The 15,172-nt window shown below is 39.9% G+C and overlaps 1 protein-coding gene and 1 long non-coding RNA gene across 4 annotated transcripts in view; one reads left to right on the top strand and one right to left on the bottom strand.

Moving 5' to 3' along the window:
• The window catches only part of LOC113604158 (uncharacterized), a 42,916-nt gene extending 27,952 nt beyond the window's left edge, over positions 1 to 14,964 (top strand). For all 3 annotated transcript variants that reach the window (XR_008296634.1, XR_008296635.1, XR_008296637.1), the window contains 2 exons: positions 2,983 to 3,095; positions 7,593 to 14,964. This is a non-coding gene — a long non-coding RNA (uncharacterized LOC113604158). The remainder of the gene's footprint in view (positions 1 to 2,982; positions 3,096 to 7,592) is intronic.
• MKLN1 (muskelin 1) overlaps positions 1 to 15,172 on the bottom strand; it is a 372,917-nt gene that overhangs the window by 306,698 nt on the left and 51,047 nt on the right. The gene's annotated exons all lie outside the window — the stretch shown is intronic.

The raw sequence follows: 15,172 nt of genomic DNA on the forward strand, positions 1-15,172 counted from the left end.
TCCCATATGCTAGGCGGTTAAATAGTAACCCAATTTTATAGGTAGAACAACTGAATGTGGAGAGGCTAATTGCTCCATAAGTTTTTAACAGTTTTTAACTTTATAGAATAACATGTATTCATGCATTGCAGAAAATTTGAGAATGCAAAAATACACATGCACAAAGAAAATGAAAATCCTCCTAGAGGAACTATTATTTACATTATGATGTATAGCCTCCTAAATACAGATGTATCATCGCATATGTACTTCATACTCAATATTCTTTGAGGAAAAAAATAAAAAGGTTGAGTGGAAGAGCTGTTGGTCCATCTGATCCATACCTGGAATCAATGTCCACATATTTTTAACCATCTTCTTTAATGTGTCTCCTCTCCCCTGAGCCTAATCTGACAATAGATTATAAATAAGGTGTCAAATTTCCTATTTAGAAAATAGTGCTAGGATTGTAGGCAATTCTTTACCTTTCTTTTCCTGAATAGAGACCCAAGAGATTGCAAAGGAAATATAATACTGCAAATATGGCTTTATTTTGGGGAGGTAATACTGGAGGTCCCTATGTTGACAGCTGCAAAGGCAGTCACATGCTTAAACAGAGCAAAGAGCCCTACAAAGGAAGAAGTTAACTTTAGCTTTGAAAATCCTTTTATCCTCCATGATTTTGATGGCTTTAAATTTGTCACCTGAATGCAATATTAACATAATCGTCTGCATTTCAGCTAATGAATGCACCTGCTTCTACGACTTTATTTTAGCAGTTTTAATGAGCTCTTCAAAAGAGTTTGCCTGGACTTACTGCACGGCTAGAGAAATAGCAGCTGTAAGCAACTAACAACACATTCAGTATTTGAATCAAGTTCTGCAAAGTTGTTAAACTTGAGAAGGCGTGTCTATCCATCTGTCTGTGATAAGGGGAATGAAGCTGAGACGTAGCTGTGATCTTTGGAAAAAGCAATAGAGTAAGTGGGGCTGGCCGGAGGCGGTTATTCCCTGCTTGGCCATAATGTATGGATCCCAGGCAGTTCATTAAAGCTCTCTATATCCCAGTTTTTCAGCTATATGATAATAGTACCTAGCTTATAAGCTTGTTGCAAAGATGAAAATGCCTCACCTGTTGAAAGCACTCACTTATGTTTAATTTTATTATAATTATTATGGTTATTATTAAGTAGATGTGGTTTTAAGTCAATGAATCAAATTCTCTTTGATCGGATAGATGTTGTTAAGATGGTTCTTAGGTGAATAGCTGCTCCTGGAGACCTATAGAAGACAGACCCAAACTGATCTCTTGTACTTATCAGGAAGTCTGTTTCAGTGCTGAATCATACCTTAACCCCACAGTGAAGATTTTTGAAAGAGAAGATGTCAGCCAATTTCTAGAAGTCCAAATACCTAAATAATCCAAATGTAAGCCGTTTAGGATTTCTGAATACTATGTAGATGCTAGGATACTAAGATAGTTACCTGCTTTTAAAATATACATATTTTAACACTTATATTATCAAATTCATTCCACGCTTATTATGCCCTGATTTCAACAACACATTTTTTCATGCTGGGACTCTCCCTCTTTTTTTTCTTTTCTTTTTTTTTTTTTTTTTTTTTGCCATATGTTCCTCTATATACATTAATTTGAAAAGTAGTAATAACCCATCCAAAGTTCAATTGAATGGAAAACAAAAAGAGAGGACAAATGTTGCTTTAAAGATACACATGGCATACTTTAAAGATACAATGGCAGATACATTACAGATCAATTGGAGGTAACACTTGGAATAAAGATGCCACAGATTTTTATCTCTCTCAGTCAAATAGGTAGCACAGGGGTGAGATAGCTGTTCAGAAAATGGAATTTTTTCCTATTTCTTTTTTATTTTATTTCACTAAAAGTGAAACAATTATTCTGGTTGAAATGGAAGTAATTTATTTTCCAGATTCCTTTTCCCCTTTACACCACTCTGGCCAACAGCTTTCCTCCCTGAATAATCAGAGCTAGTTCATTGGTGTTTCACCCCACATGCCACAATGCTAGAGAGTCATTCAGAAGACAGGACCAGCTTAGGAATTCTCACCAACTTGTTACAGGGGTTTCTCTGGAAAGGCATTGCATTCCAGAAACCATCAGCTCCAACCTGCTGAGTAGGCAGGCTTCTGGTAACTGCTTGCATCTCTGCATTTCAAAAGATCCATTTTATTCAGACTTGAGTGAAGCATCTTTCCAGAAGGCATTCACTTCTACTCTTAGACCCTAGCTTTGTAACCTAAGAGAACAACCCAAGGGAGCTCACCTCTGGCTGCCCTTTGACTGTGCTTTGCTGTTGAAGGAAGGCAAGCTGACCTCATAGTGGTAAGGTTTATGTTGTTGATGGTCTGGTCACTCACAGTGTGGTCCTCAGAAGGGCAGCATGAGCATCACCTGGGAATCAGTTAGAAACACAGGGTCTCGGGCCCCACCCCAGAGCTACCAAATCAGAATCTGCCTCTTACCAAGATTCCCAGGTGATTTATATGCATGTTTCGTTTTAAGAAGCAGTGGGTTAAGGAATCTGCCTGAGATTCTTTTTGCAGCAATGGAACTCACCATCTCCTATTCCAAAGCTGTATCCATCTACTTTCTACTCCCAGTCTCTACGCAGATTTCTCTGCAGTGTTCCAGGGCAAACTATCTCTATTTTGGACAAGTTCCCAGCCAGTGGGTCTTGTAGTGATTTGCATTTCTCTGTTTCAGGTGGTCAAATGTGTATACAGCCCAGCCTACGCTAGCCAACGATACCCATTCTCCTGCAAGTTATCTTGCCCTCCTCATTCCCACAGCTGTAGTGTTACCACGTTCATAAATTATTGTTAAAGAAGGAAATTACCAAAAGAAAAAAAAATAGTCTCCATAAACCTGCAGAGTTTAGAGCTAAAGAATATGTTAAAATTTTCCATCGTGGAAATTTCCCAGCTACTGGGCTCTTCAGATTTTTTTTTTTTTTTCAGAGCTGCAAGCAAAGAATGGAAATTTCCAATTGCAGCATCGAGGGCTGCTGTTCTGCTGACTGTCTTGCTCAGCCAGGGTCATCTGCTTCTCTAAGACATCAAGGAATGCCAAGGTAGGTCTGAGAGAACACACACTTCCTCTGCAGGAAGGAAGGAATGTCTTTGTGCTGCCTCCAAGCTGTGATAAGGAGAGGGGCAGGGGAGGTGACACATGCCCTGCTCCTTCCACCTGAGTGTGAATTCTGTTGGTCTTTACCACCTATCAAATGCTTATCATATCTGACATCTTTCCAATGGCCACTGGCTGGCAGGTCTTCTGTTTTTTAAGAAATCCCTGGGGTGGGTTGGGAGATGCAGAGAGAGGAAAGGAACTGACATTTTTTGAGGTCTACCCTTCCCAGTACTCTGCCAGCTGTTTTATGTATGTTATATCATTTAGCTTTTATGTGACATCGCCCAAGGTTAACTTCTGATTTCCTGCACCCAGATTTTGGAAGCTTCGTTTGTTCTTCCTGGGACAGCCCTACCTCCCCGCAATCCTCCCAGAAAGGAGTCATCTGCAAGCATTCTGAAAGCTTCCTCTCCACCTCTTCAATCATAACAGTTCAGTTTGTTTTCCCTCTATCTAAATTGACATACATTTCCATTCACAGCTGGTCCTGGTGTCTGAATCAACAGGCGTCTAATAGTCCCTTAAATCCTGTGATGTTCCTCCCCATGCACTGTTGCTGCTATTACAGAAGTCTGAAGGTGGCAGTTCCATGAACAAACACGTGTAAAGCCATTGGCACCTTGAGGACAAGGCCAAACACCTTGACTGGTTCTAGGCCAGAAAGCATGTTCTCAAACCTAAGCAAGAACTACCTATGCCTACTCTCTTCTTACTGACATCCCCTGATACCAGGAAAAGAAGAGTTAAGGAGGATTTCTGACATCCACTGTTGCTATTTATACTTATTACTTATTGAGGCAAGTTTGGTAATAATGAAGATATTTCAGCATAAAAAGATTATATCCTCAGATGGCTCCTAAGTTTTAAAAAACAATATTTATTCCCTATCTGTGTTTTTGATCACACCCATATCCATAGATAGCAATGTCATCTTTGAGTACGGTGACCAATTTTAATGCCAACTGAAAACAGAAGTGGATGGGAGTGTGAATGGTCCACAGGAATCGTGTAGGTCTGTTTAGGCTTTAGTCTCAAAAGCTAATGTTTAGTCATTGGTTACTTCTGTAACGATGGTTTTGCTTATCCCCTTAATCCATTAAGACTGGGTCTAATTCCTTGGTGAAATTTGTCAACTGGCATTATAACGCGGGTCTGGGTCTCATATAATACGTACCATACTTCTGACAGGCTCTTTCCACTCCTCTGCGTTTGTCATTACCTAGAAGATGTTGGTCCTCTTAGTTGACAATACTGGTGATTCATACCTGTGGGTGGGGCTGAATAGACGTCTGATGACTATTCTTTTCCACATTAGACCACAGAGATGATTAAAAAAAAATATGGTTGGATTATATGCTGGTCTAATTGCTGATTGATTGACATCAATCACAGCCCCAATTCTCTCCTTCCTGTTTCTCTACTCCTTGCAATGTGACTTTTCAGTAACTCGTACCAAGACTTAGAGTCTATTTCCCGACTGGTCTTTGACTTGCTTTGGCCACAAGAATGCAGCAGAAGTAACAGGGTGCCTATTCTAAGCCTGAGCCTCAAGTATGTGTTTCCACTTCCTTTCTTGGAACCCACCATGGCTCCTTGCCTAAGTCCATTCTAACCTGCTAGGGGATAAGAGATCATGTGGAGTAGAGATGAACCGTTCTAGCTGAGGCCATCCCAGACCAGCCAGCCCAGAGCTAATGTACCACCTGACCACAGATGCATGGACAAGCCCACCAATATCAGCCAGGCCCAGCCTGGATTAGCAAAAACACTCAGCCAACTCACGGTCTCATGAGAAATAGTAAATGGTAGCTGTTTTAAGCCACTACATTTTAAAGTGGTTCTTTGTGAAGTGATAAGTAACCGAAAACAGTGACCAATTCCCTTCATTTTTTTCTTCACACCTCCTCTCCCCACCCCCCGAATGCCAGAAGCTCAGAGTCAACTCTGAAGGCCAATCACAGAATCTATGTTTATTCATTTATACAGATTTATTGAACTCTTTACGGCTAACATATTTGCAATCCTCTCTTTCCTTGGTAGAGAATTTTAAAAATTTAATAATCTATTGTTTGTCATGTTCGTTCTAAACCAACTCAGTCTTCTGTCTTAAATATTAGGTGATTTCTACTTGACGTCAGATTAGAAGAGATGACCCTAGAGCAAGACTGGCAAATGTTTTCTGTAAAGAGCCAGCTAGTAAATATTTTAGGCTGTGCAAGCCATACAGTCTCTGTCACAAGGCTGCTGTTATAGTGCTCAAGTGGCCCTAGACTACATGTAAACAAATGGGCATGGCTGTGTTCCAAAAAAAACATAATTACAAAAACAAGCAGTGGATAGGATTTGGCCCTCAGGCCATAGTTTGCTAACCCTTGATCTAGAGAATCTGCGTTACTGTGAAAAAACATTTTCATCTATACCACGATGCCATCAACTTTGTTGTAATTCAGCTCAATCACTTTGAAAAACAGAGAAATTAAGTCAATTTACTTCCTCGATTAGAGGACTAAGAAGGGCCTTGCTCTTCCAGAGCAGAGCTGTATGGAGACTAACAACATTAGTACCAGGGCAAGTACTACACTAAACAATGGAAAATTCCCCAGCCACCTAGTCTGTGACTGGCTATTGAGTCAATGCTAAAGGCCAGGGTGACACAAGCGATGCCTCATTTGTTTTGTTTCATTTCCCAGCCTCTAATCTCAAATACTCATTTAACAAACGTGCGCTGTATGTCACAACGAGGATGGGACTCTGGTCGTACTTGCCTACTCGGAGTTCCCTGAATGTATTGTGCTATTTCACGGCTCTCTAGCTCTGCACACAATGTTCCTTCTGCCTAGAACACACTTAGTCCTCTTTTCTTACTGGCTAACACCCACTCGCTGATCAAAACGAAGCTCAGTGATCTTGCCTCTTGGAAGACTTCCCTAAGTGCTCCTCCACCTTCTCACCCCCAACCTCCAGTCCACACACAAAGTCTCAGCATTCTTCCTACCAAACTAATAATTAAAATAGTTAATGATACTTATATGGTGCCAGGCTCTTACTAGGTGGCAGGCACTGTTCAACAGAGTCATTTAACTGAAATGATCGGTATTCTTGCCCGTTTCCCCAATCCATTCAAATCCCCAATCCATACATTCAAAAACATGTGTCGAATACCTCTGTTTTGTGAGGCAAAAAATATAAATAAAACACTAAGCTATACAATACAGAGTGTAAGCCCACTGAGGGCACATGCTGTATCTTATTTGTTTTTTACATCTCAACACGTAGCAGTGTCCGGATCTAAGGTGTTAATATTAGAAGAACGAACAAATGAAAATAGCTGACACTTATACAGTGTATAGTGTGTGCTGGGTGATATTCTAAGCTCTTCAGATGTCTAAACTCATTGAACCCTCATGACAATTTTATGGGGTAGCTGGCATAATTATCACTTTTCACACGTGGGGAATTGAAGGCATGGAGAGTTTTTAAGTCACTTGCCCAAGGTCACACAACTGGTATGTGACAAAGCTGATTCTAGAGCCCATTTTCATAACCACTGGGTGAAATCAAAGTCTGAGTGACTCAGCATAAATCCATTGCCACTCCTGAAAAAATAATTCAATGGCTGCATCTTTGAGAGCTTGAATAGTCCAATGGTAGCAGCTATGTGCGTGGGCTTAGGAGTCAAACAAAATGTGTTCACATTTGTACTCAAGCGCTCAGTGTAAGTGAGCAATGTTGTTGGAAGTGTTGACGGTCCTCCGAAGCATACCCTCACATTTACTCATAGCTCGTTAAGGTTGCCTTCCGACTCCAAGTTGATTTCTCCCATGCCCTCGCCTCCTCGCGTTGGTGGGCACGCATCAATGCTTGAGGAATGACTCCGGCACTGGTCTGCCATGTGGCCAGTGTTTGGACTCTTCACCTGTGGCAAGCAGGATTATATAGGAGATCCATCCATGTTGGCCTACTCCAATGGACACTTAGCTAATCAGCAGGTTGAAGAAGACCACACAGGAGTGTCCACAATGCCGGTAACCTGGATAACCATGTGCATTATTTTAAAATATTGCTGTCAGTCACTCACTGATGGCTTTGGAAGTCCTCCTGGAGCCTCTCAGGTAATATGCCACTCAGTGGAGGAGATATAGACAGGGAGAGACAGTGGCTGGCCTGCAGGTATCTCTGAGGACAGATTTGCTCTGTTGATAAAGAACAGATATTTCCAACAGAATTTTGCTTCTGAAACAAAAATGGGTTTGGAAAGTTTTAGGTTTGAGCATTAGAACATTAGGAAATGAAAATGATCACAAAGTCCCTGTAGACCTTTGAAGTCCACGGTTCCGCTGGGTGTAGAACAAATGTGCCCATTCTTCTGCCTCTAGGCAGTTGCCTTAAAAAAAAATTCAACTCGTTCTTACTTCTCTTTTACTCCCTCTGCAATTAGGTAAATAGGAAGAAGCAAAGAAGCAATTTGCTTTGTAGCCTCCATTGACGGCCTAGAGCACCTAACGAAGATGTGCCAGGGCTACTCGCTTCCACAAGCTTCCAGTTCTCAGATGGAGGTTCAACAGAGGCTAAAAGTGATTCAACACTTTAAGAATCGGCTCTTGCAATCAACCATGTGTCACCAGAGCACGGTGCAAGATTGTACCTGTAAGTACATGATAGTGTATGAAAAGATATTGTCTTCTCCTTTCTCCTCTACAGGCTTTCCTCCCAGTCAAGAATTAACCATGAGGGGTGCCTGGCTGGCTCAGCTGGTTAAACATCCGACTTCGGCTCAGGTCACGATCTCACGGTTCATGAGTTCAAGCCCTGTGTCGGGCTCTGTGCCCACAGCTCAGAGCCTGGACCCTGTTTCGGATTCTGTGTCTCCCTCTCTCTCTGTCCCTTTTCCAGCTCACGCTCTGTCTCTCTCTGTCTCAAAAAGAAATAAACATTAAAAAAAAAAAAAAAAAAGAATTAACCATGGGACTCGTCCAGGAAAGCATGGATTGCTTGGCTGGAAGACTGGAGAAACATTCAGTTGACCAGCATTCTTGGGCACCTGCAAGTGCATGTTCCAGTGCTTGGGTAGAATTTATCACACCTTATTTACCAATTAAAATAGCCCAAATGTTATTGTAGATATAGCCCATTTCATACAGTTTAATGCTTAATAATTCTCTGCTTGCTTCATTATGTAAAACTTGCATTTTCCCATCTAGGTCATAAACTCTCTGAGGGCAGGGATCATGGCTTTGCTTCCTTTGAATCCACCACAGGACCAAACACAGAATAGAGGGGCACAATACTGGGTGGTCAAAAGGGCATGACCACGAGACGGTGTCTGAGACCTGGGTGGCTTCCATGCCCCCTGCCCCATCTAGCTGGATTAAGACCTTCAGGAAGCATTGAAATCTCTGAGATGTAATTTCTTCAAGTTAAGATTGCCCCACTCACCTCATTGGTTCATTGGGAGGATCGGATAAGATAATGTACGTGAGAGTATTTTGTAAACCAAGATTTGCAAGCTACTGAAATGTGAGAAATCATCAGAAGAGGCACCTAGTAAATATCTGATTGATTTTTAATGATAAAGTAGTGTCTTCCTCTCTTCCCTACATTCAATTCTTAAGGGGTTTCGCTTCTCAGGATTTGAATTTATCTGAGTGGAAAGCTGCTCTACATCTTTCTGATTCTGTGTAGAATGTCTCCTAGTGCATTTCACCCTATAGTTATCTTAAAGTTTGATTGACATTTAATCAAATCAACCAAAAAAGTCACAAAGCATCCCATGGTCACATCTATCACATAGGCCTCCTGGAGACCAATAGCATTTGTAACTCACTAGAGTTCCAGAGCCTTTTTTTGTGTCACATCTGCCTACTCCGCTGTACCCCGGGCAAGGATTATGTATATTTCTATATTCTAGCACATACTTGATACATGGGAGTGTCAGATCATTGCCCTAAGCCCAGGCCAGCTGAGAAGAAAATGAAAAAGTGGCACCTTATATGAGAAATTTTACAAAGAGATGACACTATGAAACAGACTTTTAGAATGGTTCATTTATTTAGAGTCTTCATTTTCTACTTGTTCTTAGCAAAGAAGACAATCTCTCCATAGTAACAGAATTCTATATGATACATTAGAAAACTCCCCTTTCAAACATGGTTATTCCTCAAATGCTTCTGTAAGATATCAAATTTAGGCACAAGGTTTCTTCTCACTTAACTGGAAAAAAAAATGGAGACACCAAGACATAAAATAAGTTGTATATTCTAGAGATTATTATATGGATTTTTGGTTCTCTAATACTCTTAGTCTTAGTAACATGAAAGAAAAGGTAACTAGAGAACCAATGACTTTTTTTGGTCATCTTTACTGAAAACGTTCCATTTCAGTATTTTTGGTTAATTCATGAAAGCTGCTTGAGCCTTTTTTTCTTCCCCAAGTTCAATCACAGAGTATCAACTGCAAGACTTATATACAGAGTTGAGGCATTTTGGTGATATGTGGAATCCAAACCAATTGTGAACTCCATTAATGAACATATTTAGGATGCCCTTTTTTATGGGGCATAAAAAGAGAAAACTATTTTTCAGAATTAACTGATCCAGAACAGTTTTCGGAAACCTCATTTCTATTCTTTTAAAATTGATTACAGAAAGTTTCAAACATACCCAAAGGTAGAAGAATAGTAAAAATGAACCCATTCTTACGAACCTGTCATCCAGCTTCAACATAAGGGCAATCTTGGCAAGCCTCATTTTTTATTTTTTAATTTTAAAAAATGTTTATTTAGAGAGAGAGAGAGAGAGAGAGGCAGAGAGAGAATCCCAAGCAGGCTCCACACTGTCTTCATTGAGCCCGACATGGGGCTCAAACCCACAAACCATGATCTCATGACCTGAGCTGAAATCAAGAGTCAGACACTTAACCGACCGAACCACCCAGGAGTCTCAAAAATGTTTATTTATTTTTGAGAGAGAGAGAGCAAGCAGAGGAGGGGCAGAGAGAGAGGGAGAGAGAGAATCCCAAGCAAGTTCTGCACTATCAGCAGTGAGCCTGATTCAGGGCTTGAATTCACGAACTATGAGATCATGATGAGCCAGAGTCTGATGCTTAACCGACCGAGACACCCAGATGTCCCTATCAGACACTTTTCTTTTTCATTCTTGTATCTCTGTCACCTCTCCTGAGGCTGACATGGGACCAGCTCCTTGAATAGTCCATACTAGAAGAAAAGTACTAAACAGGAGGAAGAGATGGTAAATTTTAAATTTATTAATTTATTAATTATTCTCTACCTGTGACACAGTGCCTTGTTTCTTCTGACTAACATGCTGCAGGGAAATAGTGATAATGGGAAAGGAGGCATTTCCAACAACAGAACTGACTCTTTGTCCCTTTGCCCCAATGATATATAGTGAGTAACAGAACGAGAGGTCACTCCATTCTTGATCCTAAAGAGAAAGGCCCAGGACAAATCTTGTAACCCAAATGTTTCAAGGCAGAGAGTTTCTTATATGTAACATATTACTCATTTATTATATATATATATATATCAAATTACATATATATGTAAAATTTTTTGCAGAGTACAAATATCATGCTGTATTATTGTTCTAAGATTTATCAAAATGCATACCAATTTGTAGCCAAATCATACCCATAGGGAATCTAAAATAAAAATAATTTTTTAAAGTAAATTAGAGGGGCACTGAGGTGGCATAGTTGGCTGAACATCCAACTCTTGATTTGGGCTCAGGTCATGATCCCACGGTCATGAGATTGAGCCCTACATTGGGCTCCATGCTTAGCTTGGAGCCTGTTTAAGACTCTCTCTCTTTCCCTCTGCCCCCTCTCCCACTTGTGTGCTCTCTCAAAAAAATAAATAAATAAATAAAAATAAAAATAAATGAAAGAAGTAATGGGGCACCTGAGTGGCTCAGTTGGTTAAGTGTCCAACTTTGGCCCAGGTCATGATCTCACAGTTGGTTGGGTTTAAGCCTGAATCAGGCTCTCTGCTGACAGTTCAGAGCCTGGAGCCTGCTTTAGATTCTGTGTCTCCTTTTCTCTCTCCCCTTACCCCGCTCACACTCTGTCTCTCTCTCTCTCTCTCTCTCAAAAATAAAATAAACATTAAAAATTAAAAAAATAAATACATAAAAGAAGTAAATTAGAATGATGAATTTGGGTAGAAGTCATATGGCTTTAACAAAACTTCGATTTCTTCCTTTACGTTGTTCCCCCTGGTAGAACAGCAAAATTCCTACCTAGATGGTAAGACTTGTACCATTTGCTTAATTTTAAGATCCTTGGTTGCTCTTGGGAACAAGTATACTGCTGTGGCATGAAGTGGAAGGTATAATTTGAAGCCAGACTAGAGAAAAAAGGCTCCTTTTAGAAATAATATATTCATGAAAATGTAAAAGTATCAAAAAAGGCTTAATAATTTCACCAAGTAATGTAAAGCTAAATGTCATATGCAAGTTCCTAAAGAACTATAACAAACTTTGTAGAACTCAAGCCTTCCATGGAAGAAGGTTTTAAAACTTCTTTTAAAGCCAACACAATGGGAAGAGCCAACCACAGAATGTGTTGCACTGTTACTCCCTGTGGTTATTTGCTTTATCAGCCACAATAACTGATTTTGCATTCAGTAAAGACTTAAGAAAGGTTGGGGCGCCTGGGTGGCTCAGTCGGTTAAGCGTCTGACTTCGGCTCAGGTCATGATCTCACGGTCCGTGAGTTCAAGCCCCGCGTCGGGCTCTGTGCTGACAGCTCAGAACCCGGAGCCCATTTCAGATTCTGTGTCTCCCTCTCTCTCTGACCCTCCCCTGTTCATGCTCTGTCTCTCAAATAAATAAACGTTAAAAAAAACTAAAAAAAAAAAGACTTAAGAAAGGTAAAGATGAACACTTATCATATTTCTTTCCCATGTGGACTTTCAAAATCCAGGACAGTAGCTTTCCTTTTTCCTCTAGTAATTAGACTCTGAAAGGAATCTGGAAAGTGTTACACACAGGAGTGGTATTCAGTCAAAACAGGGCTCATTTCCAGCTCTGCTTGAGTTTGTTGCTGTCTACGTGTGATGTTGAAGGGAGTGAGGAAAATAAACTTCCCCAATTATTACATGGTGCCAATGACTTGACTTGGCTTTGAAGAAATAAATTGCATTGCTTCCTCAGTATATTCACAATCAGTCTCTGAGATGCAGGGATATGGTTATTCCACCAGAAAAAAAACACATTTAATTATTTAAGACAACTAAGTACTTCATGTGAAAACTACCAACTTAACAGAAGGGAGGGAAATAACTCTTAAAATAGGCTCAAGGGGTAGGGGTGCCTGGGTGGCTCCATTGGTTAAGCATCTGATCAAACCCTGTGTCGGGCTCTATGCCGGGTATGGAGCCTGCTTAAGATCTTCTCCCTCTGCCCCTTCTCCCCCTCCCTTCTTCACTCTCTCTCTCTCTCCCTAAGAAAAGAAGGAAGGAAGGAAGGAAGGAAGGAAGGAAGGAAGGAAGGAAGGAAGGAAGGAATAGGATCAAGCCAGTAAACCTAAGGAAAGGGGAAAAAAACAAAGAAGGATAAGTAATAAGAAAAAGAATGAAAATAAATATATCCATTACCATAAATATTTGAATGAATCAGATTTCCCTTTTAAAGACAAACTTTCAGATTAGGTTGAAAAACAAAATTAAACTATGAAACTGACTTCAAATAAAATGGCAAAGAAAATTTGAAAATAAATGATTAGGTAGATGTATGTCAGGCAAATCCAAAACCAGGAGTGACAATATTAATATCAAACTCAAGGCCAGAAACATTAAATAGGAACAAGAGGATGGAATGTGCCACACAGTGGCAGAGATTGCTAGATGCCTATGCCATCCACACCCATCCCTCTTTGCCCTTGCTAACAAAACCTCAATTTAATTTGGTACAGCAATGTGTACAGATGAAAAATTAATTTTCCTATCCTATTTTACAATTAGGAGTGAATAATAAGTTGTAAGCAGACATAAGTTGATAGGTGGGCCTGCTGACGTCTGAGTTGGAAGCTACTCTTTTCTGACTTCTTTTTCCTCCTTCATGACTGGAATATACATGTGATGGCTGGAGCTGCAGAAGCCATCTTGCAACCATGACTTGGAAAATGGATACCACATACTAAAAGGTAACAGAGCAGGAAGACAAAAGGAGCTTGCATTCCCGATGACCATGGAGCCACTATACCAGCCCTGAACTTTTTACCACCAGGTATATTTTATGTTTGAGAAAAACACATTTCTATTCAGCCACTATTATTCTGGTATCATTTTATACGTAGTCAGCTCAATTTTCTGTGGCACAGATATAAACTTGAACAAAATATAACAGTTGTCAGTTGTTATGCACTAAAAAGCATAGCATAAAAATTGTTTTAAATCAAAACCACCAGAGAGTGTTAAAAGAGAAAAGAATCCACTAGAAAGACATGCAGAATTTGAGGAAATGGCAAGCTTAGTAGTAGGTTTTCATTCAATTCTTTCAGAGTTTGATAGAATATGAAATCAAACACAAGCAAGAATATAGAAGAATGTAATATATAATATAATATAACTATTTAATATAATAATAATATAACTATAGGCTTATAATAATATAACTATAAGCTTATTATATATGCATGAATATATGAATTTATGTATGATTCATATACAGTATAAAAAAATAAATTTATACCTTACAAAAAAGAGAATATGCAATCTTTTTATAGGTGTGTGGAATATTTACAAAATCAATCATGTACTTGGCCGTAGAGGATGAAAGCTATTGTGGTATCAGGTACAGAGGAAAGATGCTGGAACTAGATGGTCTGTTCTACAACTTGCTGGCAGTGACCTTGGGCAAGTTACTTAACCTTCTAGGGTTTTGTTTCTTTATCTACAGACTTGGGATCATAACAGCTAGAAATTTTATCTTTTACAATTATTTTTTTTTTAATTTTTTTGTTAACGTTTATTTATTTTTGAGACAGAGAGAGACAGAGCATGAACGGGGGAGGGTCAGAGAGAGAGAGGGAGACACAGAATCTGAAACAGGCTCCAGGCTCTGAGCAGTCAGCACAGAGCCCTATCTTTTACAATTATTATGATTTCTCCCAGCCTAGCATTTTCCAGCTTGATGTCCATCCATCTCCCTACACAAAGCTGCTGGCACTGCATGTAACTGACTCTAGGTGGAGGTGCCAGGCCATCAGATGGTCATCACTATGTCACAGTGGGAGGGTCAACAGCAGGAATAGAAGGTTAACATCCCTCAGATTGGTGAACACGATGCTGTCTACAACGGAATTCAAGAGCACCAAAAGAATGTTAAATGGATGAATTGTTACTTGCAGGAAAAGAAACAGGAACCATGTTTCCAATTATTCCTCATTTCAGACAACAACTAGCTGTTTCCGTTGGCTGGCACGGTAGCTGAATGGGGAATGCTATTGAGTAAACTCTGCCCAAGAAGGATGAATGCGGGCCAGTGAATTTTCTGACACAGTCCCAGCTTTATTTTTGCTTATTGCTGGCAAGCTAATACGAGGGACATTAAAAAACAAGTGACAAAAACTTTATAAATAAGGTTTAAAGGACAAGAAGTCTCCATAGTCCCCCCAAATGTAAACATTTTGTGCCGATAAGGATTATTTGTGACATAAGACAGAATCTCTAAATTTGACTGTTGGTTAGAAAAAAGAAAAAAAAAAACACTTAATATAAATCTTTTAAAAACCCATAAAATAAAACATTTCTTAATATCACAAAAGCAGAACACTGAAGTACTTAAAAATATATTTTTTAATGGTTATTTTTGAAAGACAGAGAGAACGTGGTCAGGGGAGAGTCAGAGAGAGAGGGAGACAGGATCAGAAGCAGGCTCCATATTGTCGGGGCAGAGCCAGATGTGGGGCTCTAACCCACAAACCATGAGATCATGACCTGAGCTGAAGTCAACGCTTAACTGACTGAGCCACCCAAGCACCCCTGTACTTAAAATATTT

Source organism: Acinonyx jubatus, chromosome A2, assembly GCF_027475565.1.
Source record: "Acinonyx jubatus isolate Ajub_Pintada_27869175 chromosome A2, VMU_Ajub_asm_v1.0, whole genome shotgun sequence".
In the NCBI taxonomy this organism is placed as follows: Eukaryota; Metazoa; Chordata; class Mammalia; order Carnivora; family Felidae; genus Acinonyx; species Acinonyx jubatus.